Genomic DNA, 24,391 nt, shown 5'->3' with positions numbered 1-24,391 from the left:
ATGGGGATAATTCGAATTGACCTTCATTACAAGATTGTTGTGAGGCTTAAAGTGAGATAATACATGTTAAGTTCTCCTGGAGCTCTGCCTATGTCTAAATTCTAGATAAGTGATTGCTATGGTTATTCGACTGTTACACGTCGTTCTCTTTGTGATCATGGTATCTCCCGTGCCAGGTAAATATCACACGTTGTTCTCTTGACTAGCACACCATAGCTTACTCTCAGAATGTAAATGGCATCTGAACAAATGTGCTTTAAAATCAATATTGATTGCACAAAGCAGTGCTGGAGTTTGGGGGAGGGGAACAAGATATGGAGATGGACACGCAAACACCCACCAGCAATCGGCTCCCACTTACAAATCTGTCAGTCTCCCCCCTCACAAGAGACATTTGGGAAGGAGCTTTTCAAAACCAGAAACAGGTTTTGAGAGGAAGTATCTCCTCTTCATCTCCCACCTCATCTCAAGCCACCACCAAGGGACAGCAATCCCGTCAGACCAATCACAGAATATCAGACCAGGAAGGGAAGGGCCACTCCCAGCTCATCTAATGAAACCTCCTCTGAGGCCCAGAGAGGCCAAGTGGCTTGCTCCACGTCCCACAGCAAGTCCGCGGCTGAGCTGGCATTAGAAACCATACCTCCTAATTCTTGTGCAGCTTCCCAAGGGAGGCAGCATGTGGCAGAATCTGAAAATTGCACAATGTCCCTCTGAGAATACAGCACTGGCTGTACAATGGCATATATTATACAGCGAAAAACAATCGTGTTTTTTCTCTTCCTGCTGAGCTGTGTTTGGCAAGTTGTTGGTACTGATAAAGGTGTAGCCGTAATTCACTATGATTACTCCCATCCCCTCCATGAACATGCCATGTGTTCAGCCATTTGCTCACATGTAGATTACTTACGTTATAAGAATCTGCATATTCACCCAGCCCAGATCTACTGACAGCTCCTGAGTGGAAGGGTCAGAGAGTATTTTGTTATTCACCTTTTGACAGCCCTCAGCATTGTATCAATGCAAAGGGGACTACTGAAATGCTTTTGGTGATGATCAGATCTCTTAATAATGTGTCAATAAATGTGGAAGGGAAGAGAAGAAAGATAGGGATGGAGAGAAGAATGGGGTGGGAGGAGAGAAACATAAGGAAAGATGCGGCAGGAGGGAGTGGGAAGATAATGGGTGGGTCAGGAAGTGCATTAGCATTTGTTATACTGCATTCTACAACAATATACAAGAGGGTTTCTCAAAACACGTGTTGTGGAATAGTGTTCAGCAGGCTGCCACACAGAAAAGATTTCTGTGAGCCAAGAAAAAGCGTGTGGGAAAATCCTCGTATGCAAAGAGTAATCTGTTTCTTTACTGTAGGACTACTTGGAGCCTTTTATATGTTGACCGCATCCCCAGGAGATACTGCAGACAGTGTTCCCCTAAACTCCTTCAACTAAGGAACATGCTCTTGGTCCTTTCACCAGGAACAGGTCCTTTAAAAAACATTTTTAATCAGTAATAAAACTAGAATTAAAGCTAGAATTCTGTTCTATGTCTACCCATTCAGGTACTTATCAATACCTGCCAAAACAACCATGTGCCTTTGCAATACCCTAGGGGACAACATGCTTAGACAAACACACATGCACACACACACAGCAGGCAGTGGCTGGTGCCCTGGAGAAGGTCATCCTAGCCACCTTTCCATGTGAAGTCTCCTTCCTCATTGCCAACAGCCTTGGCTCTGGGGATCGCTGTCTTCCTGGCTTGGCTTCAGAGCCACAAAGAGTTGTGACTGAAGTTGTACACTTTACCCTTAGACAGTCTTCCTTGGACATCAGCCACAACAAGGTCAACAAGGTTCCGATCTTTTACTTTGAGGAGGAGACCCCACCCCCAACCACATGACCATACTCAAATAAAGAAGAGGAAAAGGGCAACATTAGCTTCTGTAGAGACTGGAAATGCAATGCTGGGGTCAGTAGCTGGTGGAAGTCAGTAGATAGCGATTATTAGTTCGCAAGCACTAGGTAGTGAGTGGAAGTAATATTATAGTAGTGGTTCTAGTACAGGTACCTCTGCATATTGAAATATAAAACATTACTGAGAATATGTTATATAGTGAATTAACATAAAATGGAACCCTCTGTTCCATTATTTTGAATGGGAAAATAACAAAACATCCACAAACCCCAACCAATTTTCCTAAATATTACTAAAACACTCTTAAACAACTATATACATCCATCCATGAAGTATGTATTAGTAACATAAAGCATTTAAAATGTTGATATCTAATTATTTAACCCTTAAGAAACTCATAAATAGGTATTTTTATGTTTGGGATGCAATAATTTACAACCTCAGAAACAAAGTATATTTTCTTCCTAAACTTCAATGAACACAAACTGTAATATAAATAAACAATGAAATAATAAGTTAGGGATTCTCAAGATGTGGTCCACGTGGACCTTGGTTGATAGTGCCCCCAGGTACTTGAAATAAGCAAATACTGGGACTCATGAAAGGCTAAACTCTTAGGAAAATGGTGGGGGAGATGATAGTGATGATACACAATGCTTTTAATCAGTTAGAACTCAAGATGCTGTCCTATCCAGAGAGGGGTACATTCTATGTCCTCTGGATGGGACTCGCATGCAACTCAAACGTTTTCACCTGAGGGCTTTCAATTTGAATAGTGAATTTGGGATAAACATTTTTTTAAGTTATTGTAATGAATATCTAGATAGTGAGGAATATCTGTATAGTAGTAATGGCAGCCATAATGGTAGTTCTCATTTACCGAAAACTTTACTTAAAAGCAAGGTCCCCATTTGTCTCATTCACCAATATATTCCCAGTGCCTAAGCACAAAGCTCAGCACATCGTAAGTGCTCTACAAACATTTGTTCAATGAATGAACCGAGCACAAATTGAGTACCAGGCACTAAGCAATTCACCCGTGTTATCTCATTGAATCCTAATATTAACAACCCTAGGGGTAGAGAGTGTCATTACTCCCATTTTTCAGATGAGGAAACTGAGGGCTAGAATTAAAGCAGAACTTGGCCAACATTACACAGTGCATATGTCAGAGCCAGAAACATGAACCTCTGTCTTCCTGAGTCCAAAGCCAATGTTTTTAACCACCATCCTATATACGATTCTCTTCTCTCACTTAGAAATGCAGACACCTGCTTGGGTTCTATATGCTATAGAATTTTCTGCCACCTCACCTCAGAGACCTTCAGAAAATCCATCTACTTCTAAGAATTATGAATCTCTTTCACATGAGTTCATTATTATTAAGTCAAATCTTTAAATACTATGACATATTTTGTTTTCTTTATTTGGATTAATAATAATTACAGCTACCATATGTTAAGCCTTTCCTATGTGCCAGTCAGGCACTGTGCTATGTCATATTTGTCCATTATTTCAGTTAACCTTCACAGTAACCTGATGAGGTAGGTACTGTTATAATTCCCATTTTAGAGACAAGGAAACCGGGGTTTGGAAAAGTTAACTTCCCTAGGCAAATATCCAGTAAATGACAGAGCTGAAATTTAAACTCATGTGTCAGATTGCAAAGCAAATGATCTCAGTCACTCACCACACCTCTTTGGTGACCAGTTGACCAATCAGCTGATGTGACAAAACAGCAGACCTTACTGCTCCTGCCTTATCAAATACTGCCAGGGCCTGAAGGAATCCCACCCTCCTCCTCTTAATCTTTGCAAATCCTACTGTTCTTCCATACTGTTCTTCCAGTTTCCACTTCCTCTGTGAAGCCTTCCCTGACTACTGTTGTTTCACTCCTTAGGGCTTGCTCCCTTTGCTTAGTCCCCCTCAGCACTCCATGTGTGAGCCTCAAAGAGTGGTCAGTTCCTACTTCCCCACACTAGTCTCTGGCTTCTCTGGTGTAGCTGTCTTCCCTGCTCTCACTGGTTGGACTGGGAGCTCACACAGTGCAAGGCCCAGGTTCGTTGTGAAGGTGAGCAGAATATGTCACCTGAAAATGTGCATCTTTGGCATAAGGATTATCTTAAACTGACTATTTTTAGGAAAGAGCAGACAAAGGAAAAGCTTTGAAAATGAATAGAAGTTACCCTTTTGTGAGGGACATTTACATTTATAAAAGAAATCTCCATTTGTAAGGGTATCTCCCTCTCTGCACCAGGAAGAGGATGACCCAATCTCTAGAAACTCATATCCATGAAGAAGGCAATGACAGCTGTAGATACTATTTAAGGAGATGGCTTAGGCCATTTTGGAGAGTTACTCAGTTTTCCTGGGTCTCTCTCACATATACAGGAGGTATACATGTTATTAAACCTCTGTTTGTTTTTCTCCCATCAATGTCTTCTATTAGAGGAGGGATCTCAGCCAAGAACCTAGAAAGTTCTTGGAGGCACTGCCTGGCTGGATACTCAGTGTGAGGAGTGGGCTGCTGATAACTGTGTGTGAAGCTGTGCACCTGTGTCCCACCTCCATCCCCAACATATCTTCCTAGAAGCCTAGAGGGAAAATTATTTTTCCTCCCCTACAGCTATTTCCCCACCATAAGTAGAATGCCATAAGCACGGTAGAGACAGGAGAGTGTGGCTGCCATGGCACAGGGTGCACGTGAACTTGTTTTAAAGAAATTAACCTTTATTGTATTATTTCTCCTATTATTGAAGCAATATACATTTATTTTTGAGAATTTAGAAAATATGCATAAGCAAAATGGAGAAAACAACTTAAAACCCTATTATGCAACCACCCAGAGAGAAGCTTTGTTAACAGTTTAACAGTTTAGTGCACAGCCTTTCATACCTAGTTTATGCATGCCTGCTCCTATTTTTTTACGCATCAGGAGTCAACTATTCAAACTAATTTGTAACTCATTTTTCCTGTAAAAAGACATAGGGAACACTTTGTTATAGCATTGAATGTGCTTTTACATCATTTTTAAAAGACTACACTATATCATACACTAGAGTTGATTTAATGAATTCCTTGAACACTTAAATTGTTTCAAATTCTTTGCTCTTCAGACACACTGGAAGCAACCTAAATATTATCACTAGAGGAGTAATTAAATAAAGTATGGTACAACCAGTCAATGGAATACTATGCAGCTGTTTTAAAGCTTGATATAGAATGCTAAGTGATGATATGGAGTAATTACCAAGATATCCTATTAAGTAAAATGAGAAAAGTATAAAATTACACGTGTAAAATGGCCTGTTTATATTACAGATAGATGGTTTTGTGTGCAAAGATTTTTCTGGAAGGATACACAGACACAAAAAATACAAAATTTCCTCACCATCACCAATCATCAGAGACATGCAAATCAAAACCACAATGAGATATCACCTCACACCTGCCAGAATGGCCATCATCAAAAAGACCACAAATAACAAATGCTGGTGAGGGTGTGGAGAAAAGGGGACCCTTGTGCACTGTTGGTGGGAATGTAAACTGGTGCAGCCACTATGGAGAACAGTATGGATGTTCCTTAAAAAACTAAAAATAGAACTACCATATGACCCAGCAATTCCATGCCTGGGTATATATTCACAGAAAACAAAAACACTAATTCACAAAGGTACCTACACCCCAATGTTCATAGCCGCATTATTTACAATAGCTGAGATATAGAAGCAACCTAAGTGTCCATCAACAAATGAATAGATAAAGAAGATGTGGCACATATATACAATGGAATACTCTTCAGCCATAGGAAAGAATGAAATTTTGCCATTTGCAGCAACATGCATGGACCTGGAGGGTATTATGCTTAGTGAAAGAAGTCAAAGAAAGACAAACACTGTATGTTATCACTTATATGTGGAATCTAAAAAATAAAATGAATGTATATAGCAAAATAGAAACATACAGATATAGAAAACAAACTAGTGGTTACCAGGGGAGAAGGGCAAGTTAGGGGGTATGGGATTAAGAGATACGAACTACTATGTATAAGATAAATAAGCTACAAGGATATTGTACAGCACAGGGAATGTAGCCAATATTTTAAAATAAATTTAAATACAGTATAATCTATAAAAATTTTGAATCACTATGTTGTATACCTGAAACTAATATAATATTGTAAATCAACTATACCTCATTAAAAAAATACATAACTGTCAGCAATGGTTTTACCTGGGGAGATGTGGGACTAAAAATGGGCAGGAAGAGGATTTCTTTTGATTTTACACCCTTCAAAAGGACTGAATATTTTAACTAGGTGATACATATACATATATAGAGTAGGGTGATGAAAAACCTTCTCAGTACATATTTATATATGTTTATGACAGGTGATTTTTCAATGTGCCGGGAAAACGAAAGGCAGGGACGAGTTATATTGGCACTGAGTGCCCGAGGTAGTTAACAGAGGACACACTGTTAGGAAGAGTCAACATGTCCCATGGGAAGGCCTAGGAGGCCCTCTGCCCTGTTGCAGAGTTGCTGAAAGCTGGCTTTCACAGAGCTATGCACTAACTGCAGACATCAGAGCCCAAGGGGAGAGTGAGGCTTCCAATTCCTGCTCTAAAGCAGTGTTTTCTCAGCTGTGTTCCGTGAAGCCCTCAAAGTCTGTTGAAAGGGATGCCAAGGTTCCAGGGCCTAGCTGTCATTTTACTCAAAGCAAATTCATTAAAAAATTTTTTTTAATTGTAGTAAAATACACATACCATAAAATTCACCATCTTAAACACTTTACAGCATACAGTTGAGTGGTATTAAGAAAGCAGATTCACTTTTAACCTGATTCATATATTGTGGCTCCATAGTTAAAAGACATTTGATAACAAATGCTCTAAACATACTACTTCTTGATTTTTCCAGGGCACAACACAGGTGAGAAATGACAACATTTACATGGCACATCAAAGTGGAATGACAAGTTTATTCATGGCCAGAGGCAAAAACTGCCCATGGACTCTGGCTGCCTATCTAGCAGACCACCTGGAAGGATCAATAACTCAGCGCAACTGTAACTCACTCAGGGCACATCAGTATGCCTCAGCTTAGCAGTTGGAAAGCATTGTTCAAAGGACTGAAGGAATCAACTCTCAAAACTCAGAGTTAAAGCTAAATGCCAGTGTTGATTGGCCTTTAGCAAGAACAGCCTGCAAAGGGGAAAAGGACACAAGGGTCTTGGGAACTAACTGACTCCAAGACAGTTGAGCCCACTTACATGACTCAATCAGAAAGAGTTCCAGGGCATCAGTCAGTTTTACAGAGGGTTGGTTAAGCCAGCAAGTCAGTTTAAATAAAGGTCAGTTAAGGAGCTTCTTCTGTCATTGGCACCATGCACCTGAGCAAAAGTTAAAGCTCACCTTGATTCTGGGATCAGCAGAGAAATGGGTTTTTGAAGAATCCCAATCCCCCACAGGAGGGGTCTGTACTCAGTCACTGGGGCCACAGCGGCTGGACTCATCCAAGTCAAGCAAAGTCTGGGGACAGGAACACAAAACCAACCATTAAGCAGAGGAGTAATTATTAAGACCCAGATCATACATCCTTCTGCCCCAACAGAAGGCTCAAGTTCCTGGGGAATAAGGAATATAGAGGGACCCTGTAGAAAGAAAACTCAAGAATAGGGACCTAAGACCTGTGTTTTAGAGGCAGAATTTCATAGCTATATCAGGCTGTTTCTCTTTTATAATAACTAACATTTATGAGCATTTACTATATGCTATACAGTTTAAATGATTTATTTCATTTAATCCTCACAGGGAGGTTTAAATGAGTTAATCCATGTAAAGCAGTGATGACAGTGTCTAGCGTATAACAGATGCTCAATAAATCTGAGCTAAAACAAAAAGTGCTCTGAGGTGGATATATTATCCATGCTTAATGCTTGGGGCAACTCATACCCAGAGAGGTAAGATAACTTGCCTAAGGTCAAGTCAAAAGTGTAATTGCAAATCTGGGATGCAGGCATTCTCACTATATGATACTCATATAGTATCAACACTATACTATGTTATCTCATCTACCCAACCAGCCAAGCAGCCAACCAACCAATCAACCAAGCAACATGTTTCTAGATACCTACTCAGTCTCAAGTACTTTATATACAGATTAAGGCCCAGGCCTGGTCCTAAAGAAATCCTAAGTCTATGGGCTTCCCTGGTAGCGCAGTGGTTCAGAATCTGCCTGCCAATGCAGGGGACATGGGTTTGAGCCCTGGTTCAGGAAGATCCCAAATGCAGTGGAGCCACGAACCCCGCATGCCACAACTACTGAAGTCCACATGCCTAGAGCCCGTGCTCTGCAACGAGAAGCCACCGCAATGAGAAGCCCGTGCACCATAACGAAGAGTAACCCCCACTCGCCACAACTAGAGAAAGCCTGTACGCAGCAACGAAGACCCAATGCAGCCAAAAATAAATAAATTTATTTAAAAAAAAGAAAAGAAATCCTAATTCTAATATATTATAGCAGTTTTCAGCCAGCTCTCGTGAGAAGAGACAGAATTACAGCTAGAGCTTCCCTGACATGAGTGTCCCAGAACCCACAGTCTATCTTTTCTATATTGTCCAAGTGAAGTAGGCCCATGAGAAATCTAAGGTAAATGAACAAATGTATCACATTTTTTAAAAGTTGGTATCCACTGTCTGGTGGGGAGACAGACCTAAAAACCAGTAACTGCAATCTGGCCTCTGTAATATGCTGTAGGCACACACAGGAGGGAACCGTTAATTCCACTTGTTGCTGAGAAAAGATAGAAAATGGGGATGGGTAGCATGGAGAGCATTATCTTCTCTTCTTGAATCTTATGGTAGGTGAGATAGAGCTCCCTGGAACACAGGAAAAGGCAGTCAGCAGTGGAAAAGGGACAAAGATGGACACAGTCGGTCTTCCCATTTCTCCTGACTTTTATCTTTTAGACCTAATAATAACTTAGAAAGAAAAAAGGCCAAGAAAGAGATGGCCAGGAAAAGGGATTCTTAAGAGAGGAAAACTCAGAAGGAAGGGAAAACAAGAGACTGGAACAGGATACTCTGAAGTCGTACTGAGAGCTGGGGAAGAAGGGGGTTCTAGGAGGAGGTCACAGGATCTCTATGAGTTTGTGGGAGGCAGTGAGATACAGAGTGTAGTACAGCTAAAGGAGACTTATTTAATTCTGTAATAACTCCTAAGATTCCCCCAGGAATTCTAGAGTAGAACCAATATTTGGGCTGAGTCTTAAAATATCCATAGGAATTAGCCAGGTAAAGAGGGGAAAGGGGACAATAGCATGAACTAAGGCACTAAGGCAACCCAGAGAATAGTAGGGTTGCTGAACTCCAGGTCCTTTGGTGTGGCCAGGGTTTTAGGGGAAAGTGATGAAAGAGGAAGCTGGATAGAGAGGAAGTCCCAAGGGCAAGTGATAAAGGGTCTTATGTACTTTAAGGCGGACCTTGGCATCTGTCCCCACAGAGCCTTGACTTCTCTGGAGGAAAAGCACTTTTGATCCCTCCCCCTCTCTGTAATGTGGTAAAGGACATGCGAAGAAATGGCCAGAGAGTTCATTCCAGTATCAAGGAATACATTTCAGCAATATTTTTCAGTAATATATTTCAGCAACATAAAATACAACTGATTATTTTCACTAATCTGATTTTTTTGGGAATTGGGACATTTGGGTACAATCGTCATGTACTTCAATATAAAAACACACTATACAAATTGCACAGTAATTCCAATGGGAAAAAAAAAGGAAATGCAAACTTAATGAGTGGTACTTAGAGTGTTTGATGAAGTTGGCATTATACATGATGAGGACAGGAATGGAAAGAGACCCATTAACCTCACTTTTTTGCAGGATCCCTCCCATCAGCTATAGCTGAAAATGATTGGCTATAACATCCTAGAGGCTCAAGGTACTGAATTTGTCTCTGAGACTTAAAGTCTCAGAAGGGCAAGAGGAGAAGGGGGAAAAGCTCTGGTATGGTTTGGCCCTTTGAGGACAACGGCTTACGGGAACCACTTGAGGGCAATAAGTGAAGAGAAGAGAAGCAGTGGAATTTCTACACTTCAAGTGGACAGGAAGAAAGGAAGCTCATGGGAAATACCAAAAAGCATAATGTCCTGGAAGCCAGGGAGAAAGGGGGATGGAGAAGACAACAATATCAAATGGAGAGCAGAAGGTCTCAGTGGCAGGAGAAGTGAGATGGAAGAACACACCAGCTGTTGCCTGGAGACAGTTCATTCAAGGTCTCTATGAGGTCAAAACTTATTTTGGATGCATTTAAGAAGTAATAAAATCATTTTCGAAAAGCAAGTAGCTCTTATGTTACTTCCATAAAACCTTCTAGAGTGGAGTATAAACATACTGAAACTCATGGACATGCTATGAATCAAAAGCCCTTAGCTTTTGGGAGCAACCCTTGGAGACAAAGAGAAAGTGTGTTGTAAAGTTAAATTATAAGAAAATATATTTATAGCAATATCTAATTACAGTAGGCAAACCAAGGCCTGCTCAGAGATTGGTCTTTCCTGTTCTTGAATGGTATATCGATAGGTATATTGGAATGTACACAGAGCATTAAAAAGAGATCATCTATTATTCAGCAGTCAGATCAGGTATTGAGCTTACTAGTTACTAATGAAATGAACTTCCTAGGGTGTTAGCCATGTAAAAACACCAGATAAATTACAAAGAACATGCTATATATTCCCCAAAGACTAAGGCTGGCTCAAAATATTAGGGTTAAAAGTAGTGTGAGATGACAAACTCTGTAACAGATACAGAAAAGTTCTGAGGGACAAATGGTTATTATTACAAGTAGCCCTAGGACACACTGAAAACATCTGATCCACTGCCCTCATCAACCAAAGCTCTGCCTATGTTGTGGGTCCAAAGATGGCTTAGGCTTACCCACTCAGCAATTTAGTGTAAGATGTATCTAGACCAGAATTTGTAAGATCACCGTACCTCCCATAATTATCGAAAAAAATAGGTGTATATAGGTATTTCTCTGGAGAGAATAAATGGCTTTCATCTGATTCCCAACATGGTCAAAGAGCCCCCAGAAATGAAAGACCACTTCTAGACAAGTTTTATTTATAAAGAACAGTCCCAGTGAGGTTTCCTGAGTATTAGCACTTGCTATTTTATATCTATCATTCAGTTCTAGACATTGGCCAATCAAGCAACACATCTGGAAACCTAGTTTAGAGTGTGAAAACCCCCAAACTGCTCAAACTGTTGGAGTTAGGGAATTTGCCCAAGTCACAATTTTGCTTGTTGTCTAATATTCTGAACAACCACCAACATCACTGTGGGTACTACTTCCATGTCCCAAAACTGGGAGGCTATCTTGTAAACAATGTAACCTTTGCAACAGTTTTGTGACCACAAACTATTATAATATATTGTGTGTGTGTATATATACATATGCATGCACACACACACACACACACACACTCACACAATACAATAGCTATTGCAGTTTTAGTCAGATTTATTTTAGTGCCAGAAAGAGAATTAATTTTAGCCAAGAACCATCTCAACTCCCTTTGTTCTGTCCCAAGGTAGGCATAATCCCACCAGACACCCTGCTGTTCAGGCAACTGCATGGAGACTGTTACACCATTCTTACTGATTAAGATTATCAAAGTTATTAGCAGATTATCTTCAGGTAATATTAGCAGATAACCATAGCATTCCAAGATTCTCATTGGAAGTGTATGATTCATTTTAAAAACTGAATGGATAATAGATACTGTGTTCTATAAAGAGTCTGCAGCTAAAGGGCAAGAATAATGCAAAAGAAAAAAATTGGGGAAGAGGTGTCTATTACCGGGATGCAGGCTTTCAGAATTGGGTATATGTCTATAGATGGGGGCACTTAATTCAGGCCCTCTCTGACTCAGCCAGCCACGGAAGGAAGATAAAAGTTCTCTTAACAGAGAGGACAGCTTGTCACATCTATTTCTTCAGCCATCTTGCCTACATGGAGAATAATGACCATCCCTGGCATTATCGTTGAGTTAGAGAACGAGTCATAAGAAGAAGATCAAAGAGTAGCTGGAGGTCCAGATTGCCTTGTCCTTTGATTAGCAATTCTTAGGACAGAAGCTTTAAAAAGCACAGTAGGAAGAGCAAAGGAGCCCTCTTTACACAGTAGATGTGTTCTTGGGAAGTCAGCTGTAACTTGGGGACTGAAAGTCAACGAGTCAATGAAGAGTTGGTTCCATAAAAAGAATGTTTCAATTGCAGCCGCATAGCACAGGGAGATCAGCTCGGTGCTTTGTGACCACCTAGAGGGGTGGGACAGGGAGGGTGGGAGAGAGACGCAAGAGGGAGGAGATATGGGAATATATGTATATGTATAGCTGATTCACTTTGTTATAAAGCAGAAACTAACACACCATTGTAAAGAAATTATACTCCAGTAAAGATGTTAAAAAAAAAAGAATGCTTCAATTTTCTAGTATGGTCCTTACTTAAAAAAAATACAGGCAAACATGCACACACACACACGCATACATATATATATAACATATTTATATATTTTTCTTTAGGTTAGTTCAGTCATATTTTTTAAAAAATACTGAAATGCAGTTAGGTTCCAAGTTTATCAAACCAGCATTTTCTAAAATTTTCAGCTTATGGAATTTTTTGTTTAATTGGTTTTGTAAACTAGATCCTATATTAAGTGCCTATTTAAAGGAAACCTCTGCACAATGAATCATCTTTTGACAATTGTAGTGCTAGGCACCCAAATTTCATGGTACTGTATATTCAGCTTTTTGCTTATCAGGTGGTCTTGGAAATTGAAGCACATGAGTATTCAATGTGGGGAACAGGATTCAGAGGCCCTTGCATTGCTAGTCATTCTCTAGCAGCACTGTCAATTCTCCTAATTTGGGGAGAAGGGGCTACAGGGAGATACCTGACCACAGGTAGTGGCTCATTCTTAAATAGCAAAGAACAGAAAAAAACCAAAGGACAACTCAAGGTCTTCTGTCTTATATCTCTCCTTGGCTAAGAAAATAATTCTGGTCTGGGCTCCCAGCTGGCTCTCAGCTCTGGAGGGGTGGTGGGGATGAGGGCATCTTAAGTGGCAAACACATTTGGATATTTTCAGAGACTTGAACAGAGCCAAAAAGTGTGGAGAATACAGAAAATGCACATTCACTCCAGAGATTATTGACAAGATTAATTACCTCATAACTGCTTTAATAAAATGACTCCAAGCATATTGCAACTATAATTATCCATAAAAATCCTAATGAATTCAATTTCTCCAGAAATCACCTGGCTGCAACTGGTGAGTGCAGGAGAAGTAAGGAGAGGAGGCAATCCAGCTCTTAGGGAGGGAAAGAGACAGGGAGATAGTTGATGGAACTAGGTGGTGTCAAATCAGGTCAAGTACATAGGGGCGAATGGTGTTTATTCTGGCTTTTGCCTTGTGGTGTTTCAATTGATCTATGGACCCCCTTTTTAGATGCCAATGTTCCTGTTGAAAACAAACTCAAACATCCCTTTTCCCTTTCCTCCCACCACCCCATCATTGTGTGCCTGTGTGCACATGTGCATACATGTGCCCATATACACATATCTATGTTCATGAATCTGGTTCAATTCTCTTTGCAAAATGCACATTATAAGAGACAGGGCCAATGCTCGTCCTGGTCAAACTGGTCCTGGTCAAACTCAGAGGGAAGATATGTCAGCCAGTGGTGCTCTCCACACTTCCTGTATCCCGCTACCAACTTAGGTACCTTATCCCACCCCCAGGACCTTCATGCTGCCTCTAGGCTACTTAGGGTTCTTTTTAAATCCCCTTTTCCCATGCAAGGACTCACTCAGACCTGATCCTGCCTCCCTTTTTCCTACACAGAATGTCCCTATCTTGGGTCCCGTTCCCACAAAATCATGGTGTCACCTAACTGTCTTACTGGACATGCAATGACAAAGGGATGTATTTTAGACTGGAAGTCAGAATGACCCTATATCACTGAATGGCCATATAGTTTGGGGGACAAATCACTTAATTTCTCTAAACCTCAGTTCCTCAGAATCTCAGTTTCTTTCTCTGAAAAAAAAAATGTTTGAGTAATGAAACTTGCACTATCCTCTTCACAGGAGGATCCAATGAGATGTAGAAAAAAAAGAACATTTGTGGAGTCCTTTCACTATTTTCATAGCTACTATATAATTTAATTCCCAAAACAACAACTCTGTGCTAAATATTGTATTCTTATACTCACATTAGAAATGGGGAAATTAAGAATTACAAAAGGTTAGCTATGTGCCCAATGTTATCCAGCTAGTATGTGACAGCAGTGGTGTGTGAACCTAGGTCCACAGACTCCGTCCAGTGCTCTCTCTACCACACAGGACTGAGCTGTACAAAGGGAAATGTGCAATACTCAGGAAAAGTATTAACGCCACTGTCCTTATTTTATTACTGTATTATCAACTTGTATCGTGATGCCTTAAGATAACCCTTCCTCTTCGGGCAGGACTGTCTGTCTTGTTTGTTATCACCTCTCCACATGCCATGCCTTGGTTCATTTTTCTATCTGAAAATTGTAAATCTTCACATTCTGCTTCTTTCATGAAGCTGTCCCTCATTATTTCACCCCGATTCAACAGCTTCCTTCTTTGAAGGCCTACGACTTTCACATCTCTACCAAGAAATTCAGTCCTTGTTTATGAATACTCTCAAATCATTCTCCGGTTACTCATTACAATTTATAATAGCCCTTGTTTTTCAGTCTCTACTCTATTCCAAGACAATAATTTCAATAATCAAAGTTTGTCTACTTCCAAAACTCCACTTGACCTACTTCCAGATCTATAACCTATTTCTCTCTGACATATACACTTATGCTATGTATGGTCTTGTCTTAATGTTGTCTGCATGTTCCATGCTTACCTCCAGCACAGCATGGTGATTAAGAGTACAGCCACTAGGACCAGGCTGTGTGACTTCACAAGTCATCTCCCACTTACTAGCTATATACGTTGAGTAAGCTACATAATCTCTCTGTGCCTCGGCTTTCTCATTTATAAAATGGGGATAATAATAGCACCTAACTCACCTACTTCACAGGGTTGTGGTAAAGATTAAAGGAATACACACACACACACACACACACACACATCACCTTGGAATGAACACTGGAACATACATACACACAGAGAACTTAGAATTGTACAATCACGTAATAAGCGTTCAGTAACTATTAGCTATTATTTCCTGCCTGCTCACTCTGTGCTAGGTTTGTGACACACATTATCCCATTTAATATACACAACAATCCTGTGACATAGGCTCTGTTATTACCCCCATTTCACTGATGAGTAAAATAAAACTCAGGAAGGTTAAAACACATTTCTAAAATCATCATATAAAACAAAGTGATAATTCCAGGATTCAAATCCAGATTGATCTTGCTCCAAGTCAATGTTCTTTCTATTACACAGTGCTTATTCAAGTTGTTTTTATTATAATATACCTTGTCTTCCCAATAGGACTATAAACTTCCAAGGATAGAATCTATGTCTTATAATACTTATAGACAGATCCCCTGCTCTATCCACTGTAATCCTCAGTTTTTGTTTGCCATGAAGTTGGTTTTAAATAAACATTCACTGACTTGGAGAGCACTTTTGGAGTAAAGTCTAGACACTATAACCCCTCAAGCACAGGGGTATCACTTCTCTTATTGCTGAACTCACAAATAGGGTTTCCTGCCTAAGACTCATCAGGCTCCTTGATCATTACCTACCAATCCTGCCTCTAAGTTTCTTACACCTCTCTCCCTTTGTACTTATCAGGTTGGATAATCCTTATTTCAAGACATGAAATGAGGAGATGCTAGGGACTTGAATGTGTCTTGCACATTCAGGTTTAAGCTCCATTCATTCATTCAACAAATCTATACGGAGCACGGACTATGTGCCAGGTACGTTTCTAGGTATCAGGGCTACAGACAAGACTGTCCAGACTGGAAATGCATGCTATGTATTAGTGTTCAGTAACATGAGGATCACCCCCCTGGGGAGGGATAATGCTTCCCACCCCCAGAAGTCAGGGCTTGGGCATTTGACTCATTTGGGTCAGTGTAATGAGACACATATTACTTCTGGGCAAAAGCTCTAACACTGCATGCTTGGTTACCTGCTATTTTCCCTCTACAGCAATGAGCAGCAATATTACTGATGGTGGCTGTCCCATTAGCCTGGGCCCCAGAATAAAGATGATATAGAGAAAAGCCCCATCCAATCCACAAGGGGAATGAAAAATAAACTTCTGCCAATTCAAGTCACTGTAAGTTTCCAGGTTATTTCTTACTGCAGCATAATCTAGAATAGCATGATTGATACAGAGTAAAAGGAGGAAAATAAAGAAAACAGCATCCCACTCCCCTCTGCAGTCATTGCTATGGATTTACTAGTAGCTGTCTAATTGACTAATGGTGTTTAGAAGGCTGAATATGAGCATACTTGAGGGGAAACAATGCTATAAATCAGTCACGGCTATGGCACTACCCTCACAAAAATAGTTAACACCTTCCTTATAGAGTGTCAATAAAAACAAACACCAGTACAATGAAACTGTATACATATATCTGCATGGATCTGGTGAACACATAAACCAGGAGAGCTAACCTTGAATGCTTCTCTCACTAAAAACCTGGTAGTCAATTTCTTATGTTGCACTATTTCTTTTGGTTGTTTTTCATAAAAGTAGACTTCTAATGTTCTCCCTGGTAAACTATTCATGGTACAGCCTCCACGTACATGTTTCTGGTTTGCATAAGTCATCATAACTTAATAGTGGGCTGTGGCAGCCATGAGAATGAGTCTTACACACACACACACTCACACCCAACTACAATGAGCATAACTGACCAAGGGCCCTAGCTGCTGTGCTCTGAAATCCATCACAACATTTGCTCCAAAGTCACACTCCCTGAAGGCAACTCCCAACTAAGTATAGCAGAGAAACGAAGGAAGCCCAATCCCTGGGAGACAAAGGACTTCTCTGATGGCTGACTCCCCCAAGGCCTCACCCAACCTTCTTTAGACTGCTCAGAAGTCTAGAACACTTCACTGGACTTTCCTTCACTCTCTCCTTTATTCAAGGTCAGACTTATAGCTCTCCCAGCCTTTATGGGCCCTCGCCCCATTTTATCTCACAGGTATTTCCCCTAATAAAATCCATGGACATTAAATTCCATCTTGGTATCTCTTTCTCAGAGAAACTTGACAACCACATGGGCCAATTTGTTGACATTCCTTAAGATGTCATACTTGGGACCTGGAAGCAGGAAATTATGTCTACTTATACCATGCATATCTCTCAAATGAATGCCCTTACTAGTATGCAGACCCCTTGAGTAGGAAATGTGAATCAGTGTTGAGTCCACAATGCCCAGCCCAGTGCCTAGTATAGTCACTCAATATGTTTTTGTCAAATCAACAAGTCAATGAACGTTCCCTAGATTCATGGTTTGTCAATTATACTTCTAAGAATCTTACAATTCTAGAAGGGAATTTGTAGACCATTTAGCCCATGTGGAAACAAACCTCTTTTATATCCAGTACCTGGAAGTCTCCTGTTTGCTGAATATAAGAAATGAGATGCTATTACTCTTAGCCTCATTCTAGGATTTAAAAATATTTTGGTCAAGCTGTTTTTTCTTATGCCTAACCTTATTCTTTGTTGGTGCTCTAAATCACTTGTAGAACTTCATTGGTATTCTCTTTATAATAATCTATTTTTATGTTTATATTCACTCAGTTATTCATTTATCAAACATTTAGTACATTCTATGAACCAAGTACTAGGCACTAGAGATACAAAGATAAGTAAGATTTGGTCCCTGCATTGATCTCAGTTTTCAGCCTAGTAAGATAAACAAACATTAAATAAATAGTCAAATGAATAAATATGTACCCACAACTTGTGATGAGTGTCATGAAGGAAAATAACAAGGAATTATGGGAGCATGAAACAGGGTTAACATAATTTAGGTTGAGGTAGGAGTCAGACAAGGTTATTCCATGTACTGATATTTAATTGGATGCAATTTCTTCAATTAGTTTCCTTAAGAAATAGTCTGTGGTCTAATTGATCCTACTACGCATTTTATTTCAACGAACATGCCTCTCTTTCTGCCAGAAATGCTCTTCTTTCCAGTCTTCACCTGAGGAGAATCAACAGACTCTAGCAATGGATTATAGCTGGGGGTGTAGTAAAAGAAAAGAATCAAGAATGACTCCTAGGTTTCTGGCTTGCTGACTGGATAGATGGTGGTGTTGTGTTTCCCTCAGATAGACAAATTCATTAGTTCTACCTACAAAATACATCGTGCCTCTAAACACATCTTAGTATATCTTTTGCTATCACTTGATTCCACTTACCACCCTCTCTCCCCTGGACTTTTGCAATAGCATCCTGACAGGTCTCCCTGCTTCCACTCGGGCCCCTACAGTCTATAGATTCTGATTTTTTTCAAAATCTATAAATCAAATTATGTTACTTCTCTCCTCAAAAGCCTACAATGACTTTTTTATCATACTTGGAACAAGAATCAAATTCTCCTTATCATGGCCTCCAAGCATATATATGATCTGATTCCTGACTACCTCTCTGACTCCATTTCCTAAAACTTTTCTTTTTGCTTACAGCTCTCCAGCCATTATGCTTTTTCTCAAACATACCAAGCATATTTCCACCTCAGGGCATTACACTTGTTGTTCCCACTATGTGAAATGTTCCCCCAGATATTTGCATGATGTGTTACTTCTTTTTGTCAGCTTTTCCTTAACATGTCTTCTCAGAGAGAACTTCCTTAATCACTCATCAAATACATTATCCTCCCCATCATTATCTCCTTAGTATACTTTGCTTCAATATTCTCTCTCTCGCTATGTGTATATATATATATACACACATACACACATTATTTATTTGTTTGTTTTTTATTATTACTCTCTACCAGTAAAATGTAAATTCTGGTAGTCAGAAACCTGTTTACTACTATATCACGAGTACCTAGAATTGTGTTTGCTACCTAATAGGTAGGAGCACTGGTGGGAGAAGACAATGAGTTTAGTTTGGGATGTGTTGGTTTGGAGATGATTTGGGGACATCCAAGCTAGGATGTCAAGTAGGCAGTTGCATAGTGGAGTCTGGAGCTCAGATGAAGTTGGAGATAGAAATTTGAGAGGCATAAGCATAGAGATGGTATTTAAAGCCACAAGACTGGAAGAGGACAAGGTAAACTGGAAAGGAGTATACAGTGAAAAGAGGAGACGACCCAGGACTGGGTAATAGCAACCAACAGTAGTAAAGACCAGGATGATGAATAACATTCTTCCTTAATTTTTTTCCTTCAGGCTCTCTCAATTATCCCTTGGCTCTTAAATGTCCATTTCCAGCAGGTTTGTCCTGATTTGGCAAGATGCTGGGTTAAAAAAGAGGCAAATACTCCTCTACATACAAAATAAAACCCACTCTCAGACAGCAGTATTTTTCTGGATCTTCTAAGGGATAAGCCATATTTAGGAAGGATCTATCCATTGAAAATATGTCTGAATAATGTTTATTATGGCTCATGATTTAGAGTTACTTAAGAAATCTATCAATATAACTGTTACTGAAAATTCCCTTAATATTAAAATGCAAGCATATGTTACTATAACTAGTAGATCATCCTTGGCCTTCATTTAGTTTGCTTCCTGTGCTTGTCTCTCCTTCTTTTTAACCACAGCACAGGTAAAACACTTTAGGAGAAGCTGAACCAATTCTCATTCTTCAGTGTCAGGAACCCAGCTGGAGGCAGATCCAAAGATACAAGCTCCTCAAGATGGATTTTCAACTTTGATAAGCAAATACATTCTGATCACCTGGAATGCTCACTGAGCCATTGTTTTTAGAGGAACTGAAGCATCCATATTTGTCATTTAGCTTGTTTGGCTTAGGTTGTAGGAGAAATGAAAAATCAGGAGCCTTCAACTCTGTTGGATGCTTTGAGAAAATGTCCTTTAAATTATTCAAGGTCCATTTGTCTCCATCTAAGAGTGCACAAAGTGTCAGATTAATTTTCCACAGTTAAGAATTAAGGTTCTGGAGTAGCTCTGTAATCAGAGTGGGCAACTGAAACATCCTAAGTGGATGATGCCTGGGACAGTATGCCTCTTTTGTGTTAGAGGCACAATGAGCTGTCAGGAACTAAGCAGTGAGAACAGAGAAGTCATAGAGGTCTGGATGCCAGGTGCTTATGAGTCATGCCCTAAAGGAAAGAAGGAAGGAGGGCACCTTCGCATTAAATAATGATTACAGCCTGACCCAGACAAAGATTCCTTTGGGCCACATAGAACCACCCAAGGCCACAGAATGGTACTTTGGCTTTTCATATTTTAAATAACCTTGCCCACTGACCCCCAAATTTAGTATGGGCAGAGGACAGAAGGTTATTGGAAGTTTACAACCACCTGAGATATTGGCAGGAGAAAGTTCAGGGAGAATGAAAAATTAATAATTCCCTTACCTTTGGATTCTGTTTTTTCATAAACTATAGCATGTTCCAGTTGGTAAAACTGAGACTCAGAGAGGACTAAGTAACTTACACACAGTCATACAACCACAACCAGTAAGTGAAATTGAATCCAAGGAATATTTTTCACATCAATCAAGTCAGAAACTTTCAAAATTAATTAATTTTTTTGAAGAACTCCTTTCTCCCAAAATTTTGCCCAAAGGCCATATATATTCATCCCCACTTTTATATATAGATATATAAAAGTGGAGATTATAGCATTAAAAGTGAAGGATGCCTGGAGCTCTAAGAACTAGGCCTCAGTCCTGCCCCTCAATCCCCACTGCAGCCACCTTTTGGATCCTGAGACATCACTATGAACCTAGGATTTTCAAATATACAGAAAACCAAACAAAATATGGAATGGTTTCAATTGAGGATTTGCTCACCATTTTGAGATATGTACTAGTTTGGTAGAGAATTAAGATTAGAAATGAACGCCAAGTTCTAGAAAAAAAAAATATGGTCACAGGAACAGGTTATGACATATCTAAAGGTCAGGGTGATGAAAGAATAGTCAGAGTAGGGTTGGCAGGACAATAAGAGAAATTGTGTTCCAGGACAAAAGGACAGTGGATGAAAGGCATAGAGAAGGCATACACACAGAAAAAAATCTCATTAATTAGATGTAAAGCAAAAGGAGCATTTTTTTACTCAATTTGGAGATAGTTGTGGTCTGGAGAGCTCTGCCACTAAATGGAGCCTATGTAATCTTAAAGGGCAATAGGCTTGCTATAGGAGCTTTGTTTCTTGTCAACAGCTGTATCCTTTACCTATTCAAGAAGCTTCTGATCCTGTTGGGATTACTACATCCCTGGGGGTGGGTTTGGGTCCTTTCTGTAGGGTTAAGGTTTCATTCCAGCTCAAAAATTGGCTATCCACTGGTATTCTTTGTTGCCCCTTCATCAGTCTTTTCCTCTAAGAGGTCTAGATCCCTCTGACATAGGAATCAGGGTTCTGGAGGAGAGAACTATTAACCTACTGCATGACAGTAGACATAAATTCTCTTACTTCATCCATTTTACAGCTGAGAAAACTGCTGTCCAAAAAAAGGTGAATGACTTATTCAACATAATACAGCACTCAGTGGTAGAACAGATACTCAAATTAAAATCTGATTCTTAAGTACTCATTACCTACAGAAGCACTACTTCAAAACAATTTCATTTTGTCCATATATGATAAAAAATAATTTAAGCATTTTAGTAGACAAAAAAGGTTCTATGAAAGAGAAAACCTTTTCTATTGATACACTGTTCTTTTGAATTAAGTCCATGAGCCAGAATCTTTAACCAAAATATGAACTTCAACCTGAACCAAGTACTTAATTTTCCAAACTCTAGTACTGTTTCCTGAACTATGACCCAAACAAAATTATTATTCATTTCTTTTCATTTTTAAAACACTTTAAAAATAGAAGTCACACATGTACCTATTGTAATAAGTCAACTAATACTACAAGATTTGTTAGGCCAGACAACAGTCCCTATTCCTCTTCCCTCACTCTATTTATCCTTCCCATTAGGAAAGCACTTCAAATATTTTCAATGATTCTTTTGCTGCATATCTCAATATCTCTAAATTTACATGCTTGTATTGCTAACTCATGAATTTTCAGTTTTAGCCATATCTATTGATGTGCCTGTTTGGAGAATGAAGATCTGGTACTCTTTCTTTTCCTTACCTACCACAAACATAGGCATACCCCAATCTCTCCAGATTCCCAAGATAATTATATTTAGTCTAGATCAGTGTTTACATTATTATAACCATATATTAATCTTTGATATTTTTCCTTTGCCATCCAACTTTTCATTTTCCCTGGAATTAATAATTGGGGTTTCTAAGTTAGAAATATTTTTTTCTTTGGATTTTTGAATGCATGGCTCCATTATTTTCTGGTTTCCTGTTTTATTGTTAGAAAGTCCAAAATCACTCTTTTCTTTTTTTTAATATGTCTTCATTGGAGTATAACTGCTTCACAATACTGTGTTAGTTTCTGTTGTACAACAAAGTGAACCAGCCACATGCACATATATCCCCATATTCCCTCCCACCCTCCCTATCCCACCCCACTAGGTCATCCCAAATCACCAAGCTGATCTTCCTGTACTATGCTGCTGCTTCCCACTAGCTATCTATTTTACATTTGGTAGTGTATATATGTGGATGCTAATCTCTCACTTCACCCCAGCTTCCCCCACCCCCACAGTGTCCTCAAGTCCATTCTCTATGTCTATGTCTCTATTCCTGCCCTGCCCCTAGGTTCATCAGTGCCTTTTCTTTTTTTCTTCTTTTTAAATTCCATATATAGTGTTAGCATATGGTATTTGTTTTCCTCTTTCTGACTTACTTCACTCTGTATGACAGATTCTAGGTCCATCCACCTCACTACAAAAAGCTCAATTTCATTTCTTTTTATGGTTGAGTAATATTCCATTGTATATAGGTGCCACATCTTCTTTATCCATTCATCTGTCGATGGACATTTAGGTTGCACTCTAGATGCTTTGTTTGTGAATTTTCCGTACCCCATTCTAAATATTTGGAAATGATGGGGTTGACAAGGGCTTAATTTCCAAAATATACAAACAGCTTATACAACTCAACAACAAAAAAACAAACAACCCAATCGAAAAATGGGCAGAAGACATAAACAAACTTGTCTCCAAAGATGACATATAGATGGCCAATAGGCACATGAAAAGATGCTCAGCATTGCTAATAATTAAAGAAATTCAAATCAAAACTACATTGAGGTACCACCTCACACTGGTCAGAATGACCATCATTAAAAAATCTACAAATAAGAAATGCTGAAAAGGATGTGGAGAAAAGGGAACCCTCCTACACAGTTGGTGAGAATGTAAATTGGTGTAGCCACTATGGAAAACAGTATCGAGGTTCCTCAAAAAACTAAAAGTAGAGTTGCCATATGATCCAGAAATCCCACTCCTGGGCACATATTCAGAAAAAAACTGTAATTTGGAAAGATATATGTACCCCTATGTTCATAGCAACACTATTTACAATAACCAAGACATAGAAGCAAACTAAATGTCCATCAACAGATGAATGGATAAAGAAGATGTAATGTGTGTGTGTGTGTACACACACACACACAATGGAATACTACTCAGCCATAAAAAAGAATGAAATAATGCCATTTACAGCAACATGAGGGGACATACAAATTATCATACTAAGTGAAGTAAGTCAAAAACAGAATGTCAAATACCATATGATATCACTTATATGTGGAATCTAAAATATGACACAAATGAACTTATTTACAAAACAGAAACAGACTCATAGACATAGAGAACAGACTTGTGGTTGCCAAGGGGGAGTGAGGGCAGGAGAAGGATGGATTGGGAGTCTTGGACTAGCAGATACAAACTATTATATATAGAATGGATAAACAACAAGGTCTTACTGTATAGCAGAGGGAACTATATTCAATATATTCAATATCTTGTGGTAAACCATAATGGAAAAGAATATGAAAAAGAATCTATATATATATGAATATATATATATATATATATATATATATATATATATATATATGTATGTATGTATGTATCTGAATCACTTTGCTGTACACCAGAAACTAACAAAGCACTGTAAGTCTTGGGGAGGATGGCAGTAACAGCTGCTTCTTCTAGAGCTAGGAATGCAGCTAGACCTGGATCCAAAGAAGGCTCACAATATAGACCAGGCCTGGAGGACAACACTGGCTAGAGGACTCAGCAGAATGCAGAAGGCTGGCCGTGTGGCTCACAAGATGCTGGTGCTCTGGCCGGGTGTCAGGCCTGAGCCTCTGAGGTGGGAGAGCTGC

Source organism: Mesoplodon mirus (assembly GCF_964341445.2).
Source record: "Mesoplodon mirus genome assembly, chromosome: X".
Taxonomy (NCBI): domain Eukaryota; kingdom Metazoa; phylum Chordata; class Mammalia; order Artiodactyla; family Ziphiidae; genus Mesoplodon; species Mesoplodon mirus.
This window is presented reverse-complemented; position numbering follows the sequence as displayed.